Source organism: Phyllobates terribilis, unplaced genomic scaffold, assembly GCF_046119375.1.
Source record: "Phyllobates terribilis strain yellow unplaced genomic scaffold, ASM4611937v1 Scaffold_4__5_contigs__length_816908805, whole genome shotgun sequence".
Classification (NCBI taxonomy): domain Eukaryota; kingdom Metazoa; phylum Chordata; class Amphibia; order Anura; family Dendrobatidae; genus Phyllobates; species Phyllobates terribilis.
The window spans coordinates 680,473,121-680,485,684 of NW_027362764.1; the positions used below are offsets into that span (position 1 = coordinate 680,473,121).

Genomic DNA, 12,564 nt, shown 5'->3' on the forward strand with positions numbered 1-12,564 from the left:
TAGTGTTCGGGTTCGGTTCGGTTCGTCGAACACCGGGATGTTCGAGGAACTGTTCGTCGAACTGTTCGTCGAACACCTTAGAACACCGTCGAACACCGTTAAAACCAATGGCAGGCAAACAAAAACACATAGAAACACATAGAAAACACCTGCAAAGGTGTCCAAAAGCTGACAAACTGCTCAGAAGACACTCTCTTTAAAAAAGCCGGCCGGCAAATTCAGCAGCGGCATACACCGGTACCCGACAATTTAGACAAGAAGGAATAGAGCATCACACATAGATTAGATAGATAGAAACATGTCAGTCACATATATATGAAGTACAGTGACAGTGTTGGTTACTGCACTTGTCATTTAGTGTAAAGGATTTATTAAAAAAAATATTAGTGTTTTCATGCACCGTCTCTTTAAAAAAGCCAGCCGGCAATTCAGCATCTGTACCCGACAATTTAGAACAGAAATAATAGAGCTTCACACATAGATTAGATAGATAGAAACATGTCAGTCACATATATAATAAGTACAGTGACAGTGTTGCTTACTGTACTTGTCATTTAGTGTAAAGGATTTATTTAAAAAAATAATAGTGTTTTCATGCACTGTCTCTTTAAAAAAGCTGGCCGGCAATTCAGCAGCGGTACCCGACAATTTAGAACAGAAAGATAGAGCATCACACATAGATTAGATAGATAGAAACATGTCAGTCACATTTATAATAAGTACAGTGACAGTGTTGGTTACTGTACTTGTCATTTAGTGTTAAAATAAAGGATTTATTAAAATAAAAATTGGCGTGGGATCCCCCATAATTTTAGGCTCTAGCGGAGGTTAAGCAGACGGCTGGGGCAGATGTTTGAAGCCTCGGAAGGGGGTAATACCCACGGAGCTTACCAGGCTACTAATATCAGCCCCCAGCTGAATACTTAGCCTTTACTAGCTATTAAAATGGGGGACCCCCCCAAAAAAATGACGTGGGGTCCCCCCTATTTTTATAGCTAGCAAAGGCTAGGCAGACAGCTGGGGACTGATATTAATAGCTCAGGAAGGGTGCCATGAATATTGGCCCCCTCCCAGGCTAGAAACACCAGCCGTCAGCCGCCCCAGAAATGGCGCATCCATAGGATGCGCCAATTCTGGCACTTAGCCTCGCTCTTCCCACTGCCCTGTAGCGGTGGCAGTGGGGTAATAGGGCTGGGGTTGATGTCAGCTTATAATGCCAGCTGACATCAAGGCCAGGTTAGTAATGGAGAGGCGTCTATAAGACACCTCCATTACTAACCCCATATTCAAAGTTAAAAAAAACACAAACACCCAGAATAAAGTCCTTTAATTGAAATAAACACACAATTCTTTATTGTTCTAAATTAAACCATACTTACCGTCACGCCCATTCCAGCTGAAGCCAACGATCTCCTGTAATAAAAATAAAATAATAAACCAACATCATCCTTACCTTTCCATGGTTCCCAGGACAGCTCCAGCTCTGCTACATCGAGATGACTGGCTGGATCGCAGCAGAACGCTGCCATCCAGCCTGTCATCCCGCGGACACTGAGAAGCGCAGGCATGCTTGCGCTCCTCACTGTCTCGCTGTGACGGCATCCAGATGAGCCGAGGTCATGTCCAATGAACTCGGCTCACCTCATGCACGTCACTGACAGCGTGGGAAAATTCTCAAGCACTCAGCGCTTCAGCGTGGGAGAATTCTCACACTGAAGCGCTGAGTGCAGGAGAATTTTCCCACGCTGTCAGTGAGGTGCATGAGGTGAGCTGAGTTCATTGGACATGAGCTCACCTCATGCACGTCACTGACAGCGTGGGAGAATTCTCCTGCACTCAGCACTTCAGCGTGAGAATTTTCCCACGCTGTCAGTGACGTGCATGAGGTGAGCCGAGTTCATAGGACATGACCTCGGCTCATCTGGATGCCGTCACAGCGAGACAGTGAGGAGCGCAAGCATGCCTGCGCTTCTCAGTGTCCGCGGGATGACAGGCTGGATGGCAGCGTTCTGCTGCGGTCCAGCCAGTCATCTCGATGTAGCAGAGCTGAAGCTGTCGTGGGAACCATGGAAAGGTAAGGATGAGGTTGGTTTATTATTTTTCTTTTATTGCAGGAGATCGTTGGCTTCAGCTGGAATGGGTGTGATGGTAAGTATGGTTTAATTTAGAACAATAAAGAATTGTGTGTTTATTTCAATTAAAGGACTTTATTCTGGGTGTTGTGTTTTTTTTAAATACTGTACTAGAAATTCATGGCGGTCATGTCTAATACTGGCGTGACCCCATGAATTTTGGGCTTGGGGCCAGCTGATAATACCAAGCTGGCCCTAACCCCTTTATTACCCAGTGAGCCACCGCACCAGGGCCCTGGATGAGTTGGGTACAGCGCCAGAAGATGGCGCTTCTATGAACGCGCCACTTTCCGGGGTGGCTGCGGACTGCAATTTGCAGCGGGGGGGGGGGGCAGAAAGCTTGGGCCTCCCTGCGCTGCAGATTCCAGCCCCCAGCTGCCTAGTTGTACCTGGCTGGACACAAAAATAGGGCGAAGCCACACGTATTTTTTTTTAATTATTTCATGAAATTCATGAAATAATTAAGAAAAAAAGGCCTTCCCTATATTGTTGTGTCCGGCCAGGTACAAATAGTCAGCTGGTGGTTGGGGGCAGCCCGTTCCTGCCTGCTGTACCTGGCTGGACACAAATAGAGTGCGAAGCCCCACTTCAATTTTTTTTAATTATTTCATGAAATTCATGAAATAATTAAGAAAAAAAGGCCTTCCCTATATTGTTGTGTCCGGCCAGGTACAAATAGGCAGCTGGTGGTTGGGGGCAGCCCGTTCCTGCCTGCTGTACCTGGCTGGACACAAATATAGTGCGAAGCCCCACTTCAATTTTTTTTAATTATTTCATGAAATTCATGAAATAATTAAGAAAAAAAGGCCTTCCCTATATTGTTGTGTCCGGCCAGGTACAAATAGGCAGCTGGTGGTTGGGGGCAGCCCGTTCCTGCCTGCTGTACCTGGCTGGACACAAATATAGTGCGAAGCCCCACTTCAATTTTTTTTAATTATTTCATGAAATTCATGAAATAATTAAGAAAAAAAGGCCTTCCCTATATTGTTGTGTCCGGCCAGGTACAAATAGTCAGCTGGTGGTTGGGGGCAGCCCGTTCCTGCCTGCTGTACCTGGCTGGACACAAAAATAGTGCGAAGCCCCACTTCAATTTTTTTTAATTATTTCATGAAATTCATGAAATAATTAAGAAAAAAAGGCCTTCCCTATATTGTTGTGTCCGGCCAGGTACAAATAGGCAGCTGGTGGTTGGGGGCAGCCCGTTCCTGCCTGCTGTACCTGGCTGGACACAAATATAGTGCGAAGCCCCACTTCAATTTTTTTTAATTATTTCATGAAATTCATGAAATAATTAAGAAAAAAAGGCCTTCTCTATATTGTTGTGTCCGGCCAGGTACAAATAGGCAGCTGGTGGTTGGGGGCAGCCCGTTCCAGCCTGCTGAACCTGGCTGGACACAAATATAGTGCGAAGCCCCACTTCAATTTTTTTTAATTATTTCATGAAATTCATGAAATAATTAAGAAAAAAAGGCCTTCCCTATATTGTTGTGTCCGGCCAGGTACAAATAGGCAGCTGGTGGTTGGGGGCAGCCCGTTCCTGCCTGCTGTACCTGGCTGGACACAAATATAGTGCGAAGCCCCACTTCAATTTTTTTTAATTATTTCATGAAATTCATGAAATAATTAAGAAAAAAAGGCCTTCCCTATATTGTTGTGTCCGGCCAGGTACAAATAGTCAGCTGGTGGTTGGGGGCAGCCCGTTCCTGCCTGCTGTACCGGGCTGGACACAAATATAGTGCGAAGCCCCACTTCAATTTTTTTTAATTATTTCATGAAATTCATGAAATAATTAAGAAAAAAAGGCCTTCCCTATATTGTTGTGTCCGGCCAGGTACAAATAGGCAGCTGGTGGTTGGGGGCAGCCCGTTCCTGCCTGCTGTACCTGGCTGGACACAAATATAGTGCGAAGCCCCACTTCAATTTTTTTTAATTATTTCATGAAATTCATGAAATAATTAAGAAAAAAAGGCCTTCTCTATATTGTTGTGTCCGGCCAGGTACAAATAGGCAGCTGGTGGTTGGGGGCAGCCCGTTCCTGCCTGCTGTACCTGGCTGGACACAAATATAGTGCGAAGCCCCACTTCAATTTTTTTAAATTATTTCAGGAAATTCATGAAATAATTAAAAAAAAATTGACGTGGTGCTTCGCACTATATTTGTTTCCAGTCAGGTGCAGCAGGCAGGAATGGGCTGCCCCCAACCACCAGCTGCCTATTTGTACCTGGCCGGACACAACAATATAGGGAAGCCCTTTTTTTCTTAATTATTTCATGAAATAATTTAAAGAAAATTGACGTGGGGCTTCGCCCTGTTTTTGTGTCCAGCCAAGTACAACTAGGCAGCTGTGGGCTGGAATCCGCAGCGCAGGGAGGCCCAAGCTTTCTGGGCCACCCCCGCTGCAAATTGCAGTCCGCAGCCACCCCGGAAAATGGCGCGTTCATAGAAGCGCCATCTTCTGGCGCTGTACCCAACTCATCCAGGGCCCTGATGCGGTGGCTCACTGGGTAATAAAGGGGTTAGGGCCAGCTTGGCATTATCAGCTGGCCCTAAGCCCGAAATTCATGGGGTCACGCCAATATTAAACATGACCACCATGAATTTCTAGTAAAGTATTTAAAAAAAACACAACACCCAGAAAAAAGTCCTTTAATTGAAATAAACACACAATTCTTTATTGTTCTAAATTAAACCATACTTACCATCACGCCCATTCCAGCTGAAGACAACGATCTCCAGAAATAAAAGAAAAATAATAAAGCAACATCATCCTTACCTTTCCATGGTTCCCATGACAGCTTCAGCTCTGCTACATCGAGATGACAGGCTGGACCGCAGCAGAACGCTGCCATCCAGCCTGTCATCCCGCAGACACTGAGAAGCGCAGGCTTGCTTGCGCTCCACAGTGTCTCTCTGTGAGGGCATCCAGATGAGCCGAGTTAATGTCCAATGAACTCAGCTCACCTCATGCTCGTCACTGACAGCGTGGGAAAATTCTCATGCACTCAGCGCTTCAGCGTGGGAGAATTCTCACACTGAAGCGCTGAGTGCAGGAGAATTCTCCCACGCTGTCAGTGACGTGCAGGAGGTGAGCTGAGTTCATTGGACATGAGCTCACCTTATGCACATCACTGACAGCGTGGGAGAATTCTCCTGCACTCACCGCTTCAGCGTGAGAATTACCCACGCTGTCAGTGACGTGCATGAGGTGAACCGAGTTCATTGGACATGAACTCGGCTCATCTGGATGCCGTCACAGAGAGACGCTGAGCAGCACAAGCAAGCCTGCGCTTCTCAGTGCCTGCAGGATGACAGGCTGGATGGCAGCTTTCTGCTGCGGTCCAGCCTGTCATCTCGATGTAGCAGAGCTGAAGCTGTCGTGGGAACCATGGGAAGGTAAGGATTATGTTGCTTTATTATTTTTCTTTTATTGCAGGGGATCGTTGGCTTCAGCTGGAATGGGCGTGATTGTAAGTATGGTTTAATTTAGATCAATAAAGAATTGTGTCTTTATTTCAATTAAAGGACTTTATTCTGGGTGTTTGTGTTTTTTTTTAACTTTGACTATGGGGTTAGTAATGGGGGTGTCTTATAGACGCCTCTCCATTACTAACCTGGGCTTGATGTCAGCTGGCATTATAAGCTGACATCAACCCCAGCCCTATTACCCCACTGCCACCGCTACAGGGCAGTGGGAAGAGCGAGGCTAAGTGCCAGAATTGGCGCATCCTATGGATGTGCCATTTCTGGGGCGGCTGATGGCTGGTGTTTCTAGCCTGGGAGGGGGCCAATATTCATGGCACCCTTCCTGGGCTATTAATATCAGCCCCCAGCTGTCTGCCTAGCCTTTGCTAGCTATTAAAATAGGGGGGACCCCACGTCAATTTTTTGGGGGGTCCCCCATTTTAATAGCTAGTAAAGGCTAGGCATTCAGCTGGGGGCTGATATTAGTAGCCTGGGAAGCTCCGTGGGTACTACCCCTTCCCAGGCTTCAAACAACTGCCCCAGCCGTCTGCTTAACCTCCGCTAGAGACTAAAATTATGGGGGATCCCACGCCAATTTTTTTTTAAATAAATCCTTTATTTTAACACTAAATGACAAGTACAGTAATCAACACTGTCACTGTACTTCATATATATGTGACTGACATGTTTCTATCTATCTAATCTATGTGTGATGCTCTATTGCTTCCATTCTAAATTGTCGGGTACAGATGCTGAATTGCCGGCCGGCTTTTTTAAAGAGACGGTGCATGAAAACACTATTATTTTTTTTAATAAATCCTTTACACTAAATGGCAAGTACAGTAATCAACACTGTCACTGTACTTCTTATATATGTGACTGACATGTTTCTATCTATCTAATCTATGTGTGATTCTCTATTCCTTCTATTCTAAATTGTCGGGTACCGCTGCTGAATTGCCGGCCGGCTTTTTTAAAGAGACGGTGCATGAAAACACTAATATTTTTATTTATAAATCCTTTACACTAAATGACAAGTACAGTAATCAGCACTGTCACTGTACTTCTTATATATGTGACTGACATGTTTCTATCTATCTAATCTATGTGTGATGCTCTATTCTTTCGGTTCTAAATTGTCGGGTACCGGTGTACCGCTGCTGAATTGCCGGCTTTTCATGTTTCACTGTGAGCACAGTTCCCATCGATTTGGGCAATCACTCTAATGCCACAACCACCATGGCTGTGGCATTACAGTGAGTGGCAGACAATCCCTGCATGATTGGTGCTCTAAATAGCGCCAGACATGCAGGACACGCTTTTGGTGCACGAACAGTTATCGAACATAACCTCGAACAGCCGAATTTTTTGCAAATCGTTCGGGTTCGTCGAACAACTCGAACACCGCCCAAAACAGCTCGAATTTGAGATTGGCGAACAGTTCTAGTCGAACACCGCTCATCTCTAATAAGAAACCACTGGAACGTGATGAAACTTGAACACAACACAGTACATATAGGATCATCGTCCTCTGCCGTCCTGGTGATCAGTGGTGTGAATTGTATTGTATGTAATGGACACAGTCTATTATAACACTCAGCATTCACACCTGTTACCTTCTGAGACGTCCGGATATCAGTTGCTTCTTCTTGTAACTTTTGAGAATCTCTTTGATTTATAAAAATTAAAAGTCTATATTAAGATAGAATTCATAATTGCGATGTCTTGATTGAAGTCTTCATTCCCTAATCTGATACCAAATCTGGCAGTTTTTCCTAACCTATAATATTACAGCGTACCATAGCAATCAGTAATATCCATCTAATTATTATCAAAATATTAAAATAAATTATGTTTGGAATAATAAACAATAATAGATAATAATTCATTATCAATCAAGTTCTCCATATGATAGAACATTTTTATGTCATAGGTGTAATTACCTTTTCCAACCCATAGGTGTCAGTGTATTTTGAAAAAACAAGTTTTTATATCTTTATTAAACCAATAATATCAAAGAATGTATACTCCTGAACCAAAATGAATAAATATATGAATGTATGAATGAATGAATGAATGAATGAATGAATAAATGAATGAATGAATTGTTGTGTTTACTCAGAAAATGTAAACATTTTTTTCCTTAGCAATATATATTTAATGAAGCAATACTCTTGTATTAGACATTACTTTATTAAATATTAATGTGTTTTCTCAATTGAGATATTGAACTCAAATAAAATCAAATGAGAAGTAAAAAATGAAAAAATAGAAAAATAAGAAGTATAAAGTAAGAATAAAATTTTAAAAATGAAAAATAAAATTAAGAGTAAAAATAAGAATAAAAATAAAAATAAGGCCTTTAAATTTTAATAACAAATGCAGAGTAATTATATTCTCCATAAAAAATACCCTTATATCTCCATTATTTGGATAATTTCATATTTGTCATAACCTTGTACCACCAAAAAATATTAAATTATGCAACTTTGCATGTAATACCCTTCTTAATTATACCATAGTACCTTATTATTATTTCTTCTTTATTAAAATGTGTGGAAAATAAGTATTGATCAAAAGTGATTATGCAATCAGGATCAAAAACACATTTTCCCCCTTAATACCAAAAATATTATTTTATAAAATTTATGTATATATCAGAACCAAATTAAAAATAATTATTCTTCTAGAAATATTGTGCATAAATTTCATATCGATGAGTAGCATAGATTTGACTAAAGAGAGGTGTGTACCTATTTAGGTAACCATTAAAAATAATATTATAGTTATTCAAGAATATTATCATGTGTAAAATTATTCTAAATATAAATTTGCTTTGTAAACCATTTTGATGTGTGGTTGCCCTTATCCACTATTAGTTAAATCAAGAAATAATAATTATTAAAGAAATATAGAAATATATATATGGAGATAATACCTAATTATGTATTATAATTTCCTCAGAATTAAATATATTTTTGTAGCTTCACATAAAGAAACATTTTTTTTTTTTCAAACATACAAACATACGAGGCCTCTGTCACATCAATCACACTTAGCAGCTGCTGATTTGCTCATCCGTCACCTTCACTCTGACATTCACAGATCTGTTCAACTCAAACATTCCACATATGAAGTTTTAGATATATATATATATTTAACCCAAAATTGTTGTATCCCAATTTATTAATGCGCATTGCCATATCAATTGAATATCTTTATATTTCTTTGACTATTCCCCAAGTACATATTATATAATATGAGAGTAAGTCACTGGAATTTCAGACACTTGAAAAAACTCTTGTCTTAGATTCTTTTTTCACTGGCTGCCCGGTCTTAAGTTACATCAGTTGAAAATAGAATGAATGGGATCCTATACTATTAGCTCAAAGTTCAAAGGCCGCAGCTGTCACACGTCATGCTGTAAAGCTACTTTAATTTGCACGAACACTTCATGCACAGAAAATATTAGCAACACAAAAGAATTAATAAGTATTACATATATATTATAGTTCAACTAGATATATTGTTATTATTTTAAAACGTTATACACATGAAATCATGCAATTTTTTCACTTCCTGTGTGAATAAAGAAATAAATTCATTTTAGAGTTCTTTGATCAAATCCTGCTTTGGAATGAAAACTCTAAGGAAATATAAGAAAATAAAATTAAATAACAAATTCATACAGAAACAGAATTATTTAAATATCTTATACATATATTGGTTGGTTCTAATGTAATTCAAAATATTGCTACTTAAATTTATAGATATGTAGTTCTAATTTATTAATTAATATATATATATATCTTATAAACGTATATATAAATACAATTATATGCAATCTCTACTTAGACAAGTGTATATATATATATATACATATATATATGAACTATTATAAACTATGTAACTACAATTTTACTGTATAAGATTATAAATAAATATTGAGACATTTTATTACATTTTGATACAACATTATAATTACAGTTTTTCCTTAGCCACTCCCTAAACCAAATCTTCTGTCTCTCTCAAATATCTCCAGGAACGCCCTATTTAGGAAAGACATTTTTCTATCCTTCAAAACCTCAGAGAACTGCCTGCTCTTCTGTCCACATTCCGTGACGTCACTGTGAGTTGGTCGTCTCACCTGTCTCTGTCCATCAGTTTCAGCCATTTTCCTTTTTAGAGAATCACAGTTCTGACTGAGAATTAACTCATTCTGTGGAGAGATGGATCTTTGCACTGGCTGATATGGATTATAACATATATGTAATCTTCTGCGTATTTGATAGAGTTCACTATGGGGATGACTCAGTCTAGGAGAGTTTGATATTGGCTTTTGGTAAGATTTTACCTTTCCTGGTTTTATAAATTTAGCTTGATTTATTTTCTTTTCACGATTCTCATGTTTTCTAACAAAATCCAGCATCTGCGCACATTCAAATAATGAATTTTTTTGTGATGCCATAACTTGGGAAACTGAATTTAGGAATTTGAATTTTTGTACAAAAGTTGTTATCATATGTTGTACTTTTCCATTTTTGATGAGAGCTTTGTACAACCGTTCAAATATGGATATGAATGTATATGTACATTCCTTCCTACCAATCCTTAGTTTCTGCAGATCTTCTATGTTGGGAAAATCCTTTGTGACACAATAAAACAAATATCTTAATCTGTCCGAATCATTTTCCCATCCATTAGGAGAGTCATTTTCACAGGGCATTAAATGTAAACGTCTGGACAATGTCACAGGAATCCATATTTTAAATAATTGATTCCTCTCCTCATTGGATAAATCAAACTTATCAGAGAAGCTCTCAAATGTCTCTGAATTTCTACAGGCATGGATTTTGACATCATATTTTGGCATGATTTTGTATAATTTCAGCAAATTTTTCCTCATTTTAATTTGGAGTTGAGCCTGGGTAATTCCAGAATTCTCTGATATTTTTAGTGGCTCTTGTACGTCCGTTCCTCCTACGTCACTCACGTCTCCTCCCACATCACCTAGTATGTCGGTTTCTCGTATGTCAGTCATGTCTCCTCCCATATCAGGTTTCTGTATGTCCGTCTCTTGGTCAGACCCAAGGTCACCTTCAGTTACAGACACGTGTCTTGCTTCTTGTTCATTTTCCACATTACAGTCTGAATCAGTATCACCGTCTGACACTTCTACACTATTTTCCTGCTTAGAAATCTCTAACACAAGACTATGAAAAAAATCTACCAAATGTAGAATATTTCTCAATTTCTGTTTGTCTCTATTTACCAATTTAGAAGTTAACTGTAAATTCTGCAATTCACATTCTTTGTATAAACTGAGCCACAAAACTTCTATGTCATCTCCTACATTAACTTTGAAATTAATATTACTTTGTTTAGCAAAATAAGAAATTATATCCATATTTTGCTTACCTTAAGATTCCTTGGCTTCTCTTTATCAGCACGTCCTGTCTTCAGTTCGTCTGATTCTTTTCCTGTGTGATTCTGTTCCTTGTTAGTACCTCTGCTTCCTGTCTTTCCTCAGTCTGTAGGTCCTTTCTGCTTCTCTTGACAAACTAGTGAATTTACTGACACGTGAACAACAGCTGTTCAGCTCGTCAGGACTCCCCCCTTGTTCACGGAAGAAATTCACTTACTTAATTTAAAAAACAAAAAAACAGGACTGGCTGGCTCACCATTGTAAAATAATACTCTTCCTGTATTATTTTTTTCTACTGAGGACTTCTCAAAGTATCAATATCACGATATTCTTATAAAAAAATGTATCTATTTATTCTTGGATTGTCCATTAAAAAGAATCAGATTGCAGCAGGTACATACAATAATTAGTTATAAAGTAATAGTCCATTTGTCCATAATTAGCTTAATTGTTGAGATTCACCCATCTTTCCTTGGATCCTGGCTGGTAAATCATGTCTTTGTCCAGCATGTGTCCAGGCCTACATGTCATCTGCTTCTCAGCATGAAGATTCTGTGTCTTGTGGGGTGGGCAGAGCAAGAGAGCCCCCCCTTTCTGTACCATGGGCTTTTATAGCCAGTCGTATGGACACCTGTTCTACATATGGTAGTGAACCAAAAATACACACACAAATAGCGCATGTCAACTAGACACGATGGCTGAGGCATAGAACTCAGAAAAATGATTATCGATTAACATTCCAAATGAATTTCCATAATTAACCATTTAACAGAGACCGCCTGGGAATGCCAGGTGCTGTAGGCTTTTGCTTTTTCCTTCCTTCCACCAGCAGGGGGCACTCTCTTCTATGCCTTTTTTCCATTCCCTTTCACAAGTGCACACATTCATTCTCTTTTCTTTTTTTCATTTGCTTTCTCTCTTGCGCTATTTCATCTCTGCAAAATACCAGCATCCTTCTGATCACCGTGGGCCTCCAGCATTGTTGCTTATTTACTTTTAATGCTAGGCTCCTTTTCACCAGGACCAGCGTCTCCCGCGTGGCTGGAGGCAACCACCGGTAAACCCAAGCAGAAGACCTTTGCAGGCAACACGACCCTCCCCCCTGAAGAGCAGCTCAAAGTCACTGGCAACCATCTCACCCTCTTCCTTCATTAACCCCTGGACGTCTCGCTCCGCCCCCAAGTTACGGGTCCAGCTTGCTCTTTCTGTCACATTACCGCGATGAAGGGTTTAGGCTGCAGGAGACCCTGCGCCGAGCCATTTTTGAAGACACCTGATGCGGCGGGTGAATCACTGCTAAACAAACCACACCTGTAGGGATGGCACAGACTTTGCATGGACCCTTCGGAGCCCGCCCCGTCACGGCCAGATTCCTCGCCACCAAGCGATCCTGAGAAAAGCTGGCCGGGCGATGGATCAAGCAGCTTCTACTGGCCATACCACCTTGGATACGCCCGATCTCATATGATCTCGGAAGCAAAGCAGGGCTGGGCTCGGACAGTACTTGGATGGGAGACCTCCTGGGAACACCGGGTGCTGTAGACC

The 12,564-nt window shown here is 40.5% G+C and overlaps 1 non-coding gene across 1 annotated transcript; it reads left to right on the forward strand.

Moving 5' to 3' along the window:
• The first annotated feature begins 12,444 nt into the window (after positions 1–12,444).
• LOC141267251 (5S ribosomal RNA) lies at positions 12,445–12,564 on the forward strand. The gene has a single exon (XR_012321260.1). It is a non-coding gene; the product is annotated as a 5S ribosomal RNA (ribosomal RNA).